At 36.3% G+C, this 15,793-nt stretch overlaps 1 long non-coding RNA gene across 1 annotated transcript in view; it reads right to left on the bottom strand.

Moving 5' to 3' along the window:
- The window catches only part of LOC103092994 (uncharacterized), a 44,051-nt gene extending 32,670 nt beyond the window's left edge, over positions 1-11,381 (bottom strand). The window contains exon 1 of the long non-coding RNA XR_001626574.2: positions 8,111-11,381. This is a non-coding gene — a long non-coding RNA (uncharacterized LOC103092994). The remainder of the gene's footprint in view (positions 1-8,110) is intronic.
- Positions 11,382-15,793: the final 4,412 nt, after the last annotated feature.

Genomic DNA, 15,793 nt, shown 5'->3' with positions numbered 1-15,793 from the left:
AAATAATGATTTTTAACTTTAATTGCCAAATTTGGTGCCAGATAAGAGTTGTGAAGCTGTATCTCACTTTCTCCTTTGAAGGATGGATGAGTATGGAACATTATATATAGGGCATGTTGCTTAATTTCCATTTGTCTCAGTTTCCTCATTGATAAAGTGATAATCACAGGACCTATCTTCTAGGATTGTTGTGAGAATCAAATGAGATTAGAAATTGTAAAGTGCTTAGCACAGTTCACTGTACATAGTAAGTATTATATATTTATTATTATGGGATGTAATATATGCATTAGTGAGTTAGTCTTATTAAGCTGTTTTCTTTTTTCTTTTTTAAAAATTTACAAGGGAAGTCTCATTAGGTAAAATCAAGAAATGCCAGAAATGAATTTATTGTAAAAAGAAAAGACAAAAAATAAAGCAAACTGATAAAAAAGAATAAAAGGTAAGAAGAATGACCTTTTTGCCTTGAAAGGTTGACTCATTTTTTTTTACATTGGACCTTTGATTACATCAATGTGAGAAATTCTCAGTTAAGAAACTCCATTAGCCAATGATATCTCTTTATTATGTTCTAGAGTTTGGCCAACTTAATATTATGCAAATACAATTTGTTGTTCAGTTGTTTCTTTTGTGTTCAACTCTCCATGACCCTATTTTGGGATTTTCTTGGCAAAAATATTTGAATAGTTTGCCATTTCCTTTTCCACCTCATTTTATAAATGAGAAAACTAAGACAAACAGGGTTAAATGATTTGCCCAGGGTTACACAGCTAGTCTGAGTTCAGATTTGAACTCAGGAAGATGAGTCTTCTTGACTTTAGGCCTGATATTCTATTTACTATGCCACCTACCTGCAACACAAACACAATACAAACTATTCATGTGCTTCTGTATGTATGTATGTGTATATATATATATATATGTGTGTGTGTGTGTGTGTGTGTGTGTGTGTGTGTGTGTGTGTGTGTGTGTGTTTGTGTAATCTTGAGAGTACAAAAATAAAGAATGCTTTTATACTAACAAACACAAATACATTACAAAACTTCAGAGGAAAAGACCTTTGATAGCTGAAAGGAACTCTATTATTTTTTTTCAATTTCATACTATACTAGGCCTGCACTTATATGTAAAAATGGATGTTGCATGAAACTTCTGCTGAGGAGAGAGGGGTTATTATCTTCTTATTCAGATCTTCAAGTGAGTTTCTGCTTTCCCTAAACAAGATAGGAGGCTCTTATCTTTCAGTCAGTGAATTAACATTTACTGAATGCCTATTATATATCTAAGACACAATTACTGCTGAGGATACAAAGAAATATAACAATCTGTTCACCAAAAAACTGTAGAATTCAATGGAGAAGGTTGAATATATATATAGAAGTAACCAAAATGTAGAGTAAATTGTAAAATAGTACCTATAAGAATAGGAATCCACTGATTGCCCATTCCATTTAAAAGTAATTTACCTTAGTCAGGTGAAAGCACATTTTGAATCAGTAAATCAGAATTAAATAATAAAAAGTCCTGGATTCCCTATCTGATAATAGTTAAATGCTATTAATAGGCAAATGAAGAAGTTAAAACAATCTTTAGTCATGTGAACAAATGGTCCAGCTCACTATTAGAGAAATAAAAAGTAAAAAATTCTGAGGTACCACCTTCCACCTGTCAGACTCCCTAATATGACCAAAAAAATGACAAATATTGAGGAGGAGCTAGGAAAATTGGAACACTAATATACTGTTGGTGGAGCTGCAAACTGATACATTCTGAAGAGCAATTTGAAACCATGCCCAAAGTGCCATAAAATTGTGAGAATTCTTTGACCAAGCAATACTACTAGTAGGCTTTTATCCCAAAGAGATAAAAGATAGGAAAAGGGACCTATATGTACTAAAATATTCATAGCAGCTCTTTTTGTGATGGAAAAGAATTGGAAACTAAAGGAATGTCTAATCAATTGGGGAATGACTGAATAACGTGTGATATTTGGTTGGAATGAAATACTAATGTGTCATAAGAAATGACAAACAAAATGATCACCAAAAAAACTGGAAAGACTTATATGAAGTGATACAAAGTGAAGTGTGCAGAACCAGGAGAATGTGGTACACAAAACAGCATTGATGTCTGATAACCATCTGTGAATAAGTTACCTGTTATCAGCAATTCAAAGATCTAAGACAAAGCCAAGGGACTTGTGACATAAAAGGCTATCTACTACCATAAAAGGAACTGATAGAGTCTCAATGAAGACTATTTTTCAATTCATTTTCTGCCTGAGGTTTTGTTTTTTTCTGGCATAAGCAATTTGTGTCTTCTTTCAGCTCATTTTCTGCCTGAGTTTTGTTTTATTTTTTTTTTGCTATAAGTAATTTGTCTCTTATTTCACAGTGACAGACATGGAAACACCTATATATAATTTTTGCATAATCCAAGATTTAAAATTTTTTTGAAAGAAATTTCAGGGAAAAAAATCTCACTAACTTCTCGAATCAAGAAAGTGAATTGTTTGGAGAAAGTGCCATAAAGAAACCTACACCGCATCAGAAGATCTAGAATGAACTTTGGGGTGTAATTGATTGAACTGAAGGGGATTGAATATATCACTTTTTTCTGAATGTAAACTCTTATGCCAAGGGAGATTTCCCCCTAATTTTTTTCTTGTCAATATGCCTAACAAACATTGGTTTTGCTCTCTTCTATTTCCCTCTTATCTCTAACTATTGTAATTTTCTCTTAATATGTGCAATCTTGTATGCACCTTTAGCTAGAAGATCTTTAGAGATATAAGCTGGTTATGTTAAATGATTCATTAGGGAGACTAGTCTCACAAAGAATCACAGGGGAGATTTTGAAGAAAGGATTAACTCTCCCTTTGTCTATTTTTAGCTAAACAAATCAAGAATACCTACTTAACACTAAGAGAATTCACCAGTCATTTACTAAATTACTCATACTTCCAAAAGCTCCAAAACCACCCCCTCCCTCGGGCAGTGCTAGGCAAATTGAAAGACTGTGATTGGTTCCTGTAAAGTGGGGAAGGAAGAGGAAGTGATATGGTAAAAGGACTATAAAAAGACCTGAACTTCCTGTCCAAGGAACTTCTCATTTGAACTTCTCCTTTGGAGTTCATCTTTGGACACTCTACATTAGTGAGCTGGATTGAAGAAGGAGACTCTTTCCCTGGATTCTGTGTTGACTTGCTGGGTGAGTAGCTGGCCTTCCTTTCCTGGCTTCTGGAGAGATTGGTTCTGGAGAGGCCTTGCTTTCCTAGAGTATACACCACCGGGACTCCTGGTTAAAGAGACTACCACAACTCCACATAGAGTTTGGGAGTTGGGAGACCTTGCCGAGTGGTGAGCTGGACTTCTTCAGACAGAAATTATAGGGTTTCCTACATTCTTTTTTTTACTGTATCGCTATTAAACTAAATTGTTAAGAGCAGCTAACAGACTCGTGACTTGAGTTAATTTTTTAAATTGGCAACCACAATATTACTTTAAAACTTTCATATTTAGCATAAAACCTAAATTTTAAATTCTTACACCTATATCATATTGCTTGCCATCTCAGGTAGAGAAGAGAATTAGAAGGGAGAAAGAGAATATAGATGGCAAAATGCCAGAAAATTTTATATAAAAACCTGTATGTTTACTTGAATTAAAAATATATTTTGGTACATAGAGTCAAGTCTCTTCTGACTGGCTGGTCAAAATAATGCCCTGTGGGGCCTGTATAATACCAGGGAGATAAAAAGGTTTTTTTGTAGTTTGATGGGAATGGCACCAAATAAATAATTTAGTCAGGGTTCTACACAAAGCACTTCGCTCCCTCACCAAAAAAAAAGAAAGAAAAGAAAAGAAAAGAAAAGAAACATGTTATAAACTATAGCTAAGGGAACTTCTCAGAGCTGTATTAACCCTTTGCCACATTTACTCTAAGCTTGAGCCCACTTTTTCTGAGATTCTATATGTACTTATTGTAGAGACACTACCGACCTTGTGGGAGACTTGTAAAATTATTGTTCTTATTATATCATCTTTAGTAAATACAACTTTTTATAAACAAATTCCTGGAAGAAAGCACATCAGTGAGAAGCTTGCAAGTGATTGCATTAGAAAGTTCCCACTGTACCACCTTTCCAACCTTAGTTGGAGTTATCCTTAAATTCTGAGAGTAATAAATTATTGGTGAATTAGCAAGGGCTGCATGGACAAGGTGATATTTGATGTGGACCTTGAAAGATAAATACAGTTTATAAAAATGTAAATGAAGCACATGAAGAGCATATCTCCCAGGATAATAAAAGTAAGATATCAAAGAATTTACTATTGTAATGAACTTTAGTGATTCTGTAGCATATGTTGCTACCTTGACAATTAATCCAAACCTAGAAACAGTAGGTGACTTGCCTGAGTCCACATTATATTTCAAATAAGGCACAGAGACAGAAAGTATGGGACAACTTCTGGTCATATTAGATAGTACATTTGGCATAGTATGTGTTGAAGAGAAGATGAGACCATAAAGGCAGATTAAATAGAAGATGAGACCATTAAGGTAGGTTGGGACTAAACTGTGAAGGTTCATGAATGTATAGCTACTTGAATTTTCTCCTGAAGGAAATTAGAATACTTTGAAGGTTACTATTGTTTTGCTTATTTTTATAAGAAAAAGAACTAATAATAGTAATAATATTTGCCTAGATGAAAAACTTAAGGAACAACCTCATCCTTTACTAAGTTGTTTCTCCTTGGTTGATTGATTTCTTTTTGCCTGGCTTCTCAGCAATGGGTGGGGGCAGCCTCAGCTACCTTCTGGATAATTTTCCCTGACCTTGTTGAAGCACAATTGTTTTTGGAACCAGTCTCTGGAGAAAAGAACCAGGCCAAAAATAGTAGAGTCTTATCTTCTGTCTGCCCCAAAAGCAGTTTCATTTTAGGTATTGAAAGGCTAGTCCCCTTGGAAAACACTAAAGTACAGTAGTCTGGGCAGAGACCAAAGAGTTTGGTCCAAGAGCGAGAGGTGCTGGCACAGCAGTCTACACACCACCATTGGCTCTCTTGACCTTGATGACATCAGGAGGGATTAGGACAACTCAACAACCTACTCTCCTTTAAGCCTCAGGGCATAGCTGAGTCAATTCTAGGCACAGATGCAGAGCAAGTAGAAATAAATAATGGGCTATTTCAGGAAATCTATGGAACTCCCTACTGGAATCCCAGATGGTGCTACCTGCTCCTGACCATGGTGTGAACTCAGGTCTGGCAAGTACTTCTGAAAAGACAGTAACCATCCTCCCCCTCCATCATTAAAATGTTAGGAAAGCTTTAAAAAGATCACCATGATTGCGGGGGGGGGGGGGGGGGGGCGGTCACTTTTATGATATGGGTTAAGGCTTTTTAAAATATGTAATTAATGATAGGATAAAAACAAGGATCAGACCAAAGATTCATTGGAAACACCCTCTAACAAGACAAAACAGCATTTTTAATGCAATTGGTATAGAGTTGCTCAAGGTTAAATGGCATAGCCAGAATCATACATCCAAATATATATTACCAGGGTACTTGAATCTAGTTTTCAGTGGTTTTGAGGCTAGTTCAACATCTATATAACCAGACTACTTCTAAATATAATAGGAAAGAAAAGGAGATTGATGATCATATTATTCCATCATAGTAAAACATAGTAAAAAGCAATTCATAGTAAAAGAATTGGCATTATCATTGTCTTCCTATGAGGACCAATTTGAAAGCAAATTCTCAGGTTAGCCATTTTGGACTTTGGATGCTCAGGACACTTCAGTTACTCCATGGTAATACACAAGCCTACCCTTATAGGAAGTGCTTCATCCTCCTTTTCTTTCCTCATCCTCAAAATGACTCCTGCTCCTGTTACAGTTAAGAGTGGTTGCCTTAAACTGTGACCACAAAAATATGGTTTCAAGACTTTGAATTGCCAAACTGTAAAGATAATTTTTAGTGTCTTGATTTTATAGTATAAAATTTTATATTATAAAATTTATATTTATAAAATAAAGTGGTCACCATGGGGAAATTCCCAAATATTAAATATACCCAAGTCAGCTGGGTTTTATGGAGTTTTTAATTAATACAAATGAAGGAATTAAGAAAAGGAGAGAAAATAAGAGAAATATAGTATGAAGGTCCTAAGTCAAAATGGCCTAAGCCTGAGCCTTAAGAGAGAGACTAAGTCAGTCTTTAATCATTCACCACAAGATCCTTCCAAGCAAAATTCTAATGTTCAGAGAGACCCTCCAGTTCAGCTCCTGAGCTCCACTTCAGCTTCCAAGGCTGAATTCCTTTCAGTCATCTAGAGAGAGACCAGCCTCCAAATCAGCTCCATAGCTGAATTTCCTTCAGAGGCCTTTCTGACCTCCTTTTAAAGAGAATTTTCTCCTATGTCATCACCTCCCCTAAGTTTTCACATCTACCAGTCACAGTAGACATTTTCACAGGACTGACCATTCTTAATTCACATCTTCTTTTGTTCTCAACTTCTCTGGGTAAACTAAAACTTCACACCTCTTTTGTTAATCTTGTCCCTTGCAAGTTTGCAAGTTGCCTGACCTTTTAGTGATTAATTCGACCTTCATAGGTACTTAGCACCCTTTTGTGTTAGATCTAAAAATAGACCTAGCTTAAGGCTTTTGCCTTACTATAAGTATGGGTTAAGTACTTTTTCATTGTTCAGTAAGGAGTTTACAACTTTATCTTCCCTGAAAGTATGCTTAAGTATGGGTGGAGTAATGTTAGAGTTCTCACATTCCTGATCAAGTACCTTCATTGTTTAAAATGGGGAATGGTCTTAACCAAATGTTCTAAGGTAGAGTCTGAGAATTTTTAACATTCACAAGTCTGAGAAATTTTTAAGATTCACACAGATTCCATTAGAACTCTGTATTCTAATTTGGTCAATTCACCTTCAGAAAAATAAACATTTCATGTTCTCAAAATACTTGACATCATATCTATCCTCATTTAATGCTACAACCTTGTAGGTCAAATATTATCATTATCTTTATTTTGCATGTAAGAAATGGAGGCTCTCTCTCGTACACATGCAGAGATTTAAATGACTTGCCTTAAAGGGTCACAAGGCCAGAAAATATCTGAGGTCACACTTGAATACAGGTCCTGCTGACCCTGACTTTATCTACTATATCACTGTTGCTTCTCACATACTGTTTGATAATGGCTAACTGGATTAAGAACAAGGTAGTATCCCCAACTGAACTTTGTGACCTTAGAGAATCTAATGAAATTTAAATTGATATTATTGAGCAAAGAATTATGCTAAACTCTAAGGGTCTCTCACAGATTTTAGCAGAAACAGTGAAAGGAGAAGGCCCTTTGGGAAGGGAGAAGACTTCCGATTTCCTCAAAGCATTCCATATTATTAACTTGCCACCAAGCCCTCTAACCTGTTGCACCTGTTAATCGCAGGAACTGAATAAGCTGGTCTTTTTTGAAATTTTTATTCCACAGTTGCAGATTTCTTAAGCCCCGAGTTCATTTAAAAACTAGATACAAAAGGTACCTGTGCCTACCTGCATTTTGTATATATAAATCTGTGTAGTGCATTTGGAAATCTGAACTAGGCCAGAGCTATCTTGTTCCTGGCTCTCCCGTCTTGCTCTTGAGATTTGTTCTCAGTACTCTGATGCAAGACCTCCCTTGCCTCACCCCACCCCATGAGCACTCTCCCTTTTCCAAAGAAGATGTTTATTCCAGTTTGGGTGTTAACTCACCCTGAAGCCAGTAGAATATGGGATTCATTAGGAAGATGATGAAACCATGTTCCCAAGGCCTGGGGACTTAGCTCTTAACTTGGTTCTGTTTTCATGTCATGCATCTTGTAATTGCCAACTAGAAGGCGTCTGACTTGTGCCAGCCCCTGAATACTCCCTGTGCAGGGCCACCCTTGCAGCCTTACTGATTAGTCTCCTTGGCCATTTCCAAAAAAGGGTGTTACAAAAAAAAGACATAAAAGTACTGCCCAGCTGCTTTGTACAGTTTTCCCCTATGGATTTGGGCTCCTTATACCTGAAGGAACATCCAGGAATAGGTCAAACAATCTGTACCTGGCATTCTCAGGAACAACTGGTTTCACCTTTTCAAAAGGCTGGTGTGCATTTGATCAGTATCACTAGAGTGACCGAAAAGGTTATCCTCAAAAAGGGATGGCCCCATGGTCCCTGTGAAAAAGGATAGGCTGTCAGAAAGATGTTCTCATTGCATGCTAGGCCAGCAAAAACAACTGGCCTGTTTGCTAGAACCAGTGACCATTTTGGCAGACCTCAACATTTCTCTTGGTCTGAAGAAAAGAATAAAATGGAGATAATGTCTGGCTTGAACCTATTAAGAAGCATTCAATAGGGCTGTCCATCTTACCAAAGGAAAAATTGATTGAGGCACTGTTAAGGGTTCTAAACAAATGCTGTCAGAAACCCAAGCTGTAGTGTTTAAATGTTCCATGTCCTTGCAAAAGCAGAGTGACAGCTTTAATGTCAAGTTCAATTGGGATAGTTCCAAAAGAAAACATAAACATTCTAAAAGATGTCCTCAGCTATATGTTTTATGTACATAAATAACAATATAGATGTATACATAAACAACTTAGATGAATACATAGACAAGCATCTTGAGATATAAGCTTATTGCAGATCTCTCTGGGAGAGATCATGTAATGGATAAAGGATTGGCCCCAGTCAGGAATACTAAGGTTCAAGGACAATCTATGACACATATTGGCCCTTGGAAACCTTGGCAATTCACTCTATCCCCATCCCCAATATTAACACAGCTCTCTATAACAAGGATTCTTGAACTGAGGTTTATGAATTTGTTATATAGATATAGATATACATATAAATCTACATATACACATAACTATTTAATAACGATATAATTTATATAATTGTTTTCCTTTGTAATCCTATGTATTTATGACATAATTCTGAGAATGTGTTCATGGACTTTACTAGGTATGCCAAAGGAATACATGACTTACTGTAATAAGTAGAGAAAAGACTATTTTGATTGGCAGGAGCATGTAACTCAGAACCACATGAGGGCCTGGGTCAAGATTCCAAGGGGGATGGTGTTGTCCCAACTGAAAACAGACTTCTTGCTGAAACTTTTGGAGGTAGCTGTGATTTACACCTATGTACAAGATATCTTGGCCCTTGTGAGATACCAACTGGAAGAGAGAGAGACTTGAACAGACTGCTGGCAGCTAGTTTGAAGACCAAGGAAAGAGTCTTCAAATCTTTACTGGACCTAATTTGGGCTTTTCCTCTGGGATCTTGGCTCATATCTGGACTTTGTTTGTGAGATTCTGTTTGGGGGAACCTTAACTTATTTAGCTTAGGAAGTTAGTCAATAGGATAGTATTAAGGGGAATTAGTTTTGGGGATAAGATTAAGAAATTTCCCTGCTCCTTTGTTACCTTCATTCCTATCCCATTTCCCATTAATAAAAATCAAAATATTTAGTTGTTTACCTCTTATCTCTTCCCCTTATACATACCTTAATCACAGTTGGTACAGCTAAATAGGTTATATTTATTAATTATTGTTAATTGCCTATTTAGGGAGTCAAGATGGCAGTTTAGCAGCAGTAATAGTTCAGACCTCTGAAAACTCTTCCTTACTGATCACAAACTAAATTCTCCTAGGGGACTGAAAATCAAAACTAACAACAAGACAGAGCCGGGGAACCCTCCTGCTGGACTCAATTCAAAAGGTACACCCCCCCCAAAGGCCAGAATCCAAGAACACTCTGGTTTAAGGGGAAGGCAGAAGGAAGGTCCCAGGACCCCTCCCCACCACCTAGAGCACTGAGCCCCAAGCGACAGTGGGAACATCTGGGTGGGCAAATGTACTGGTATAGAGAGTGTACCATGCGGGCAGGGCTGTGCCAGGCTCAGAGAATCAAAAGCAGGAAGTGGGGAATCATCTGGAGAGAACTGGAGACAGCCTGGGGCAGCTGAAACCTTCCATTTGGTTCCAGCCTTCCAGGAGGTTTTGGCCTCAGAGCACATAAATCCCAACCCAGGTGAACTTAATCCCATAAAAAGCCTCCAGAGGACAGGGAAGACAACACTCCTCCCCCAGAGACTGCACTGAGAGATCTAACAAATCTCCAAGCAGGGAAACTGACAGAAAGTCCCCAAACCAAAAAAAAATGAGAGGAGCAAAAGCACAGACAAATATAGGGAGCAAAGAAGGGGTAAATATGAGCAAAAAACAGAAAAAGAAGAAATTACAATAGTCCGCTTCTATTCAGCAAACAGAACAGAGGGGGTGAGATCAGCAAACAATGAATCAAAAATCCCAGCAAATTGAATGCAGGCTGTGGAAAAATAAAAAAAAAAACAATTAAGGGAGGCTGAAGACAATAGGAAAAAGAACTTAAAAACTAAGATGAGTCATTTGGAAACAGAGGCACATGAACTAAAACAAAAAATAGTGTCTTGAAAGCCAAAATCAACCAGGTGGAAAACTAGGCAAAGGAGATGAAAGACGAGGTAAAGAGGATGAAAGATGACCTCCAAAGAAAATCAGACAAAAGGAAAAGGATGACTAAAAAGCCAGGGATGAAATCCAGTCTTTAAGAACCATAATACAACAACTGGAATCAAGTGACCTCACAAGGCAGCAGGACACTATAAAACAAAACCAAAAGAATGAAAAATTTGAGGAAAATATGAATTCACAAAATAGAGGATTTAGAAAATTGTTCGAGTAGAGACAACATAAAAATTATTGGTCTACCAGAAGAACATGACAAAAGAAAAAGCCTGGACATAATACTAAAGGAAATTATTCAAGAAAACTGCTCTGATATCCTAGAACAAGAGGGAAAAGTGGAGATTGAAAGAATCCACAGAACACCTCCTGTACTTAATCCCCAACTGACAACACCCAGGAATGTTAAAGCCAAATTCAAAAACTATCAGACCAAAGAAAAGATATTACAAACTGCCAAGAAGAAGGCATTCAGATACCATGAAACGACAGTGAGGATAAAGTAGGATCTGGCTGCATTCACACTGAAGGACTGAAAGGCATGGAATATGATATTGTGGAAAGCAAGGGAACGAGGTCTACAACCAAGAATCAACTACCCAGAAAAACTGACAATATTCTTACAGAGAAAGACTGGTCATTCAACAAAATAGAAGAATTCCAAGAATTTTTAAAGAAAAGACCAGACCTGAACAGAAAATTTGATGTCCAAGCACAGAACTCAAGAGAAAAATCAAGAAAAACAAAACAAAACAACACAAAAAAATTTTTTAGAGACTCAATAAGTTAAAATGATATGTATCCCTATAAGAAAAGAGGTAATTGGTAGCTCTTAAAAACTGTTGTTATCACCTGGGCAGCTAAATGAGATAGAGGGAACAGTGACACACTCTATATGATGAAAGGACAAGACATAAATAGGTATGTAGATATATGCATGCATAAATACATACACATGTCTGTATATGTATATATATGTATATATATATATATATATACAACTAGAGCTAAAAAAGATTAATACTAAAAGACATGGGAAGAGAAACAAATGGGGGTAAATTTATATGTCACAAAGAAGCTTATGGTGGGAGGGGGAGAACATCAATACACTGGAAGGATAAAGAGGTCAGAAATAGGAAATACTAAACTCTTACGTGCTTTAAAATAGACCCAAAGAGGGAACAACAATCCAATCCATTGGAACAGAGAATAGATTTGCACCCTATAGGGGAGTAGAAGGGTAACAAATGGACTGGTGGGGAGGGAAGCAGTACAAGGAAGGGAGAGGGTGGGAGGTAATTTTAGAAAGACTACAGGGGAAATAAGGGGGGATAAGAAGGGAGGGTGGTATGAAGGGAAGTAAAATAAGTGTGGGAACTAGGGGGACTGATTAAAAACAAGCATTGGTGTAGAAGGAAATAGTGAATGAAGAAAAGGCAGGACCAGGAGTAGAAATCAAAATGCTGAGAAATAAACAGCTAGTAATCATAACTCTGAATGTGAATGGAATAAACTCACCCATAAAATGCAAGCGAATAGCAATGGATTAGAATCCAAAACCCTACCATATGCTGTCTACAAGAAACACACATGAGGAAGGTAGATATGCATAGGGTGAAAGTAAGAGAATGGAGCCAAAACTATTTGGCATCAACTAAGAAAACGAAGGCAGGAGTCGCAATCATGATATCTGACAAAGCCAAAGTAAAAATAAATCTAGCTAAAAGAGATAGGGAAGGTAATTATATCCTGATAAAAGGCAGTATAGACAATAAGGAAATATCTGCACTCAACATGTATGCACCAAATGACATAGCATCCAAAGTTCTAAAGGAGAAACTAGAGGAGCTCAAGGATGAAATAGATAGAAAAACTAAACTAGTGGGAGACCTAAATCTTACTCTATCTGAACTAGACAAATCAAACCAAAAAATAAATAAGACAGAGGTAAAAGAAGTAAATGAAATCTTAGAAAAATTAGAATTAGGAGACATGTGGAGAAAAATAAATAGGGACCAAAAGGAATATATCTTCTTTTCAGAAACACATGGTACATTCACAAAAATTGACCATGTATTAGGGCATAAAAGCATTGCAAACAAGTGCAAAAGAGCATAAATAATAAATACAAGCTTCTCAGATCACAATGCAATGAAAATAATAATTAGTAAGGGTACATGGAGAGGTAAATCAAAAATTAATTGGAAATTAAACAATACAATTCTCCAAAACCTGTTAATTAAAGAAACAAATCATAGAAACAATAACTTCATTGAAGAAAATGACAATGATGAGACATCCTTTCAAAATCTATGGGATGCAGCCAAAGCAGTACTCAGGGGGAAATTGATATCCTTGAGTTCATATATTAACAAATTAAGAAGGGCAGAGGTCAATGAATTGGGCATGCAAATTAAAAAACTAGAAAGTGGACAAATTAAAAATCCTCAGATGAAGACTAAATTAGAGATCCTAAAAATCAAAGGAGAAATTAATCAAATTGAAAGTCAAAGAACTATTGATTTAATAAATAAGACTAGAAGCTGGTACTTTGAAAAGACAAATAAAATAGACAAAGGACCAGTGAGTCTAATTGAAAAAGGGAAAGAAAATAACCAAATTGACAGTATCCAAGATGAAAAGGGAGACCTCACCTCGAATGAAGAGGAAATTAAGGCAATCATTAAAAACTACTATGCCCAATTATATGGCAACAAATATGGCAATCTATGTGATATAGATGAATACTTAAAATATATATATATATATATATATATATATTGTGTAGACTAAAAGAGGAAGAAATAAATTATCTAAACAACTCCATATCAGAAAAAGAAATTGAACAAGCCATCAAAGAACTCCCTAAGAAAAAATCCCCAGTTCCAGATGGATTCATAAATGAATTATATCAAACATTCAAAGAACAACTAATCCCAATATTATACAAACTATTTACAGAATCAGCCAAGAAGGAATGCTACCAAATTCATTTTACAACACAAACATGGTACTGATCCCAAAGCCAGGCAGGTCAAAAACAGAGAAAGAAAACTATAGACCAATCTCCCTAATGAATATAGATGCAAAAATCTTAAATAGGATACTAGCAAAAAGACTCCAGCAAGTCATCAAGAGGGTTATCCACTATGACCAGGTAGTATTCATACCAGGAATGCAAGGATGGTTCAATATTAGGAAAACCATACACATAATTGACCATATTAACAGGCAAACTGACAAAAACCACATGATTATCTCAATAGATGCAGAAGAAGCCTTTGATAAAATACAACACCCATTCCTACTAAAAACATTAGAAAGCATAGGAATAGAAGGGCCTTTCCTAAAAATAATAAACTGAATATATCTGAATCCATCAGCAAACATCATCTGCAATGGGGTAAACTAGAAACCTTCCCAATAAGATAAGGAGTAAAACAAGGATGCCCATTATCACCTTTATTATTCAACTAGAAACACTAGGAGTAGAAATTAGAGAAGAAAAAGAAATTAAAGGCATTAACACTGGCAATGAGGAGACCAAGCTATCCCTCTTTGAGGATGACATGATGGTTAACTTAAAGAATCCTAGAGAATCAACCAAAAAGCTAGTCGAAATAATCAACAACTATAGCAAAGTTGGAGGATACAAAATAAACCCGCATAAGTCATCAGCATTTCTATATATTTCCAACACAGCTCAGCAGTAAGAATAAGAAAGAGAAATTCCATTTAAATTCACCCAAGACAATATAAAATACTTTGGAATCTATCTGCTGAGACAAACCCAGGAACTATATAAACACAACTACAAAACACTCTCCACATAGTTAAAACTAGGTCTAAACAATTGGAAAAACATTGATTTCTCATGGGTGGGACGAGCTAACATAATAAAAATGACAATGAACTACCAAAAAACGTCTTTAGTGAATTAGAAAAAAACATAAGATAGTTCATTTGGAAGAACAAAAGATCAAGGATATCCAGGGAAATCATGAAAAAATGCAAAGGAAGGAGAACTTGATGTCCCAGATCTCAAACTATACTATGAAGTGTCGTTATCAAAACAATTTGTTACTGACTAAGAGATAGAAAGGAGAATCAATGGAATAGATTTGGGGTAAATGACCTCAGCAGGACATTCTATGATAAACCCAAATATCCCAGTTTTGGGGACCAAAACCCACTATTTGATAAAAACTGCTGGGAAAATTGGAAGACAGTATGTGAGAGATTAGGTTTGGATCAACATCTCACACCCTACATAAAGATTAACTCAGAATTGGGTGAATGACCTGAATATAAAGAATGAAACTATAAGCAAATTAAGTGAACAAAGAATAGTATAGTTGTCAGATCTTTGGGAAAGGGAAGACTTTCAAATCAAACAAGAACTAGAAAAAATCACAAAATGTGAAATCAATAATTTTGATTACATTGTAAACCTTAAAATTTCTTAGACTTAAAAATGTTGGAAATTTCACCATTGGGAAATTTCATACTTGAAAAATTTCCTACTGATAGTCTATTGGAATGTGAACCCCCTTTTGGCATGGGAGGGTCTTTCTCCTCCCTACTTAAGATTACTTTAGGACAGAAACATTTTGCTGAACAATGGAAAGGGCTTTGACCTATGCTTAAGCATAGAACAGGAAGTTCTTTGAGTCATGATTGATTTTAGAATTGATACAATAGAGATACTTGGAATGACAGAACCAGGTCTTGGAACTTCCAATCTCCACCCTACTCAGAGTAACAGGATTTAGGAAGGGCTGCAGCAAAGGATCAAGATTTAAATATTTGAGAATATGACCTTCAACAGACATGTGCAAAGCCACAGACCTCTGGGCGGTCCTGGGTTAAGCTAGAGCCACCATTGGCACAGGGAAGACATGGACAGTGATTGGTAGATGTGAGAACTGAGGGGAGGGAACTTGGATGGTTTCCTTAAAGATAGCGGGGTCTGAGGACTAGGAGGTGGGAGAGGTTTTGCTCTGAGAGGTTGTGCTCTGAGAAGCTTGCTCTGAAGTTTTGTTTGTACAAACAAAACTAATGCATCCAAAATTAGAAGGGAAGCAACAAATTGGGAAATAATCTTCATTACAAAAATCTCTGACAAAGGTTTAATTACTCAATTTTATAAAGAGCTAAACTAGTTGTACAAAAAAATCAAGCCATTCTCCAATTGAAAAATGGGCAAGGGACATGAATAGGCAATTTTCAGTTAAA

This window comes from Monodelphis domestica, chromosome 1 (genome assembly GCF_027887165.1).
Source record: "Monodelphis domestica isolate mMonDom1 chromosome 1, mMonDom1.pri, whole genome shotgun sequence".
NCBI classification, from domain to species: domain Eukaryota; kingdom Metazoa; phylum Chordata; class Mammalia; order Didelphimorphia; family Didelphidae; genus Monodelphis; species Monodelphis domestica.
This window is presented reverse-complemented; position numbering and strand designations above follow the sequence as displayed.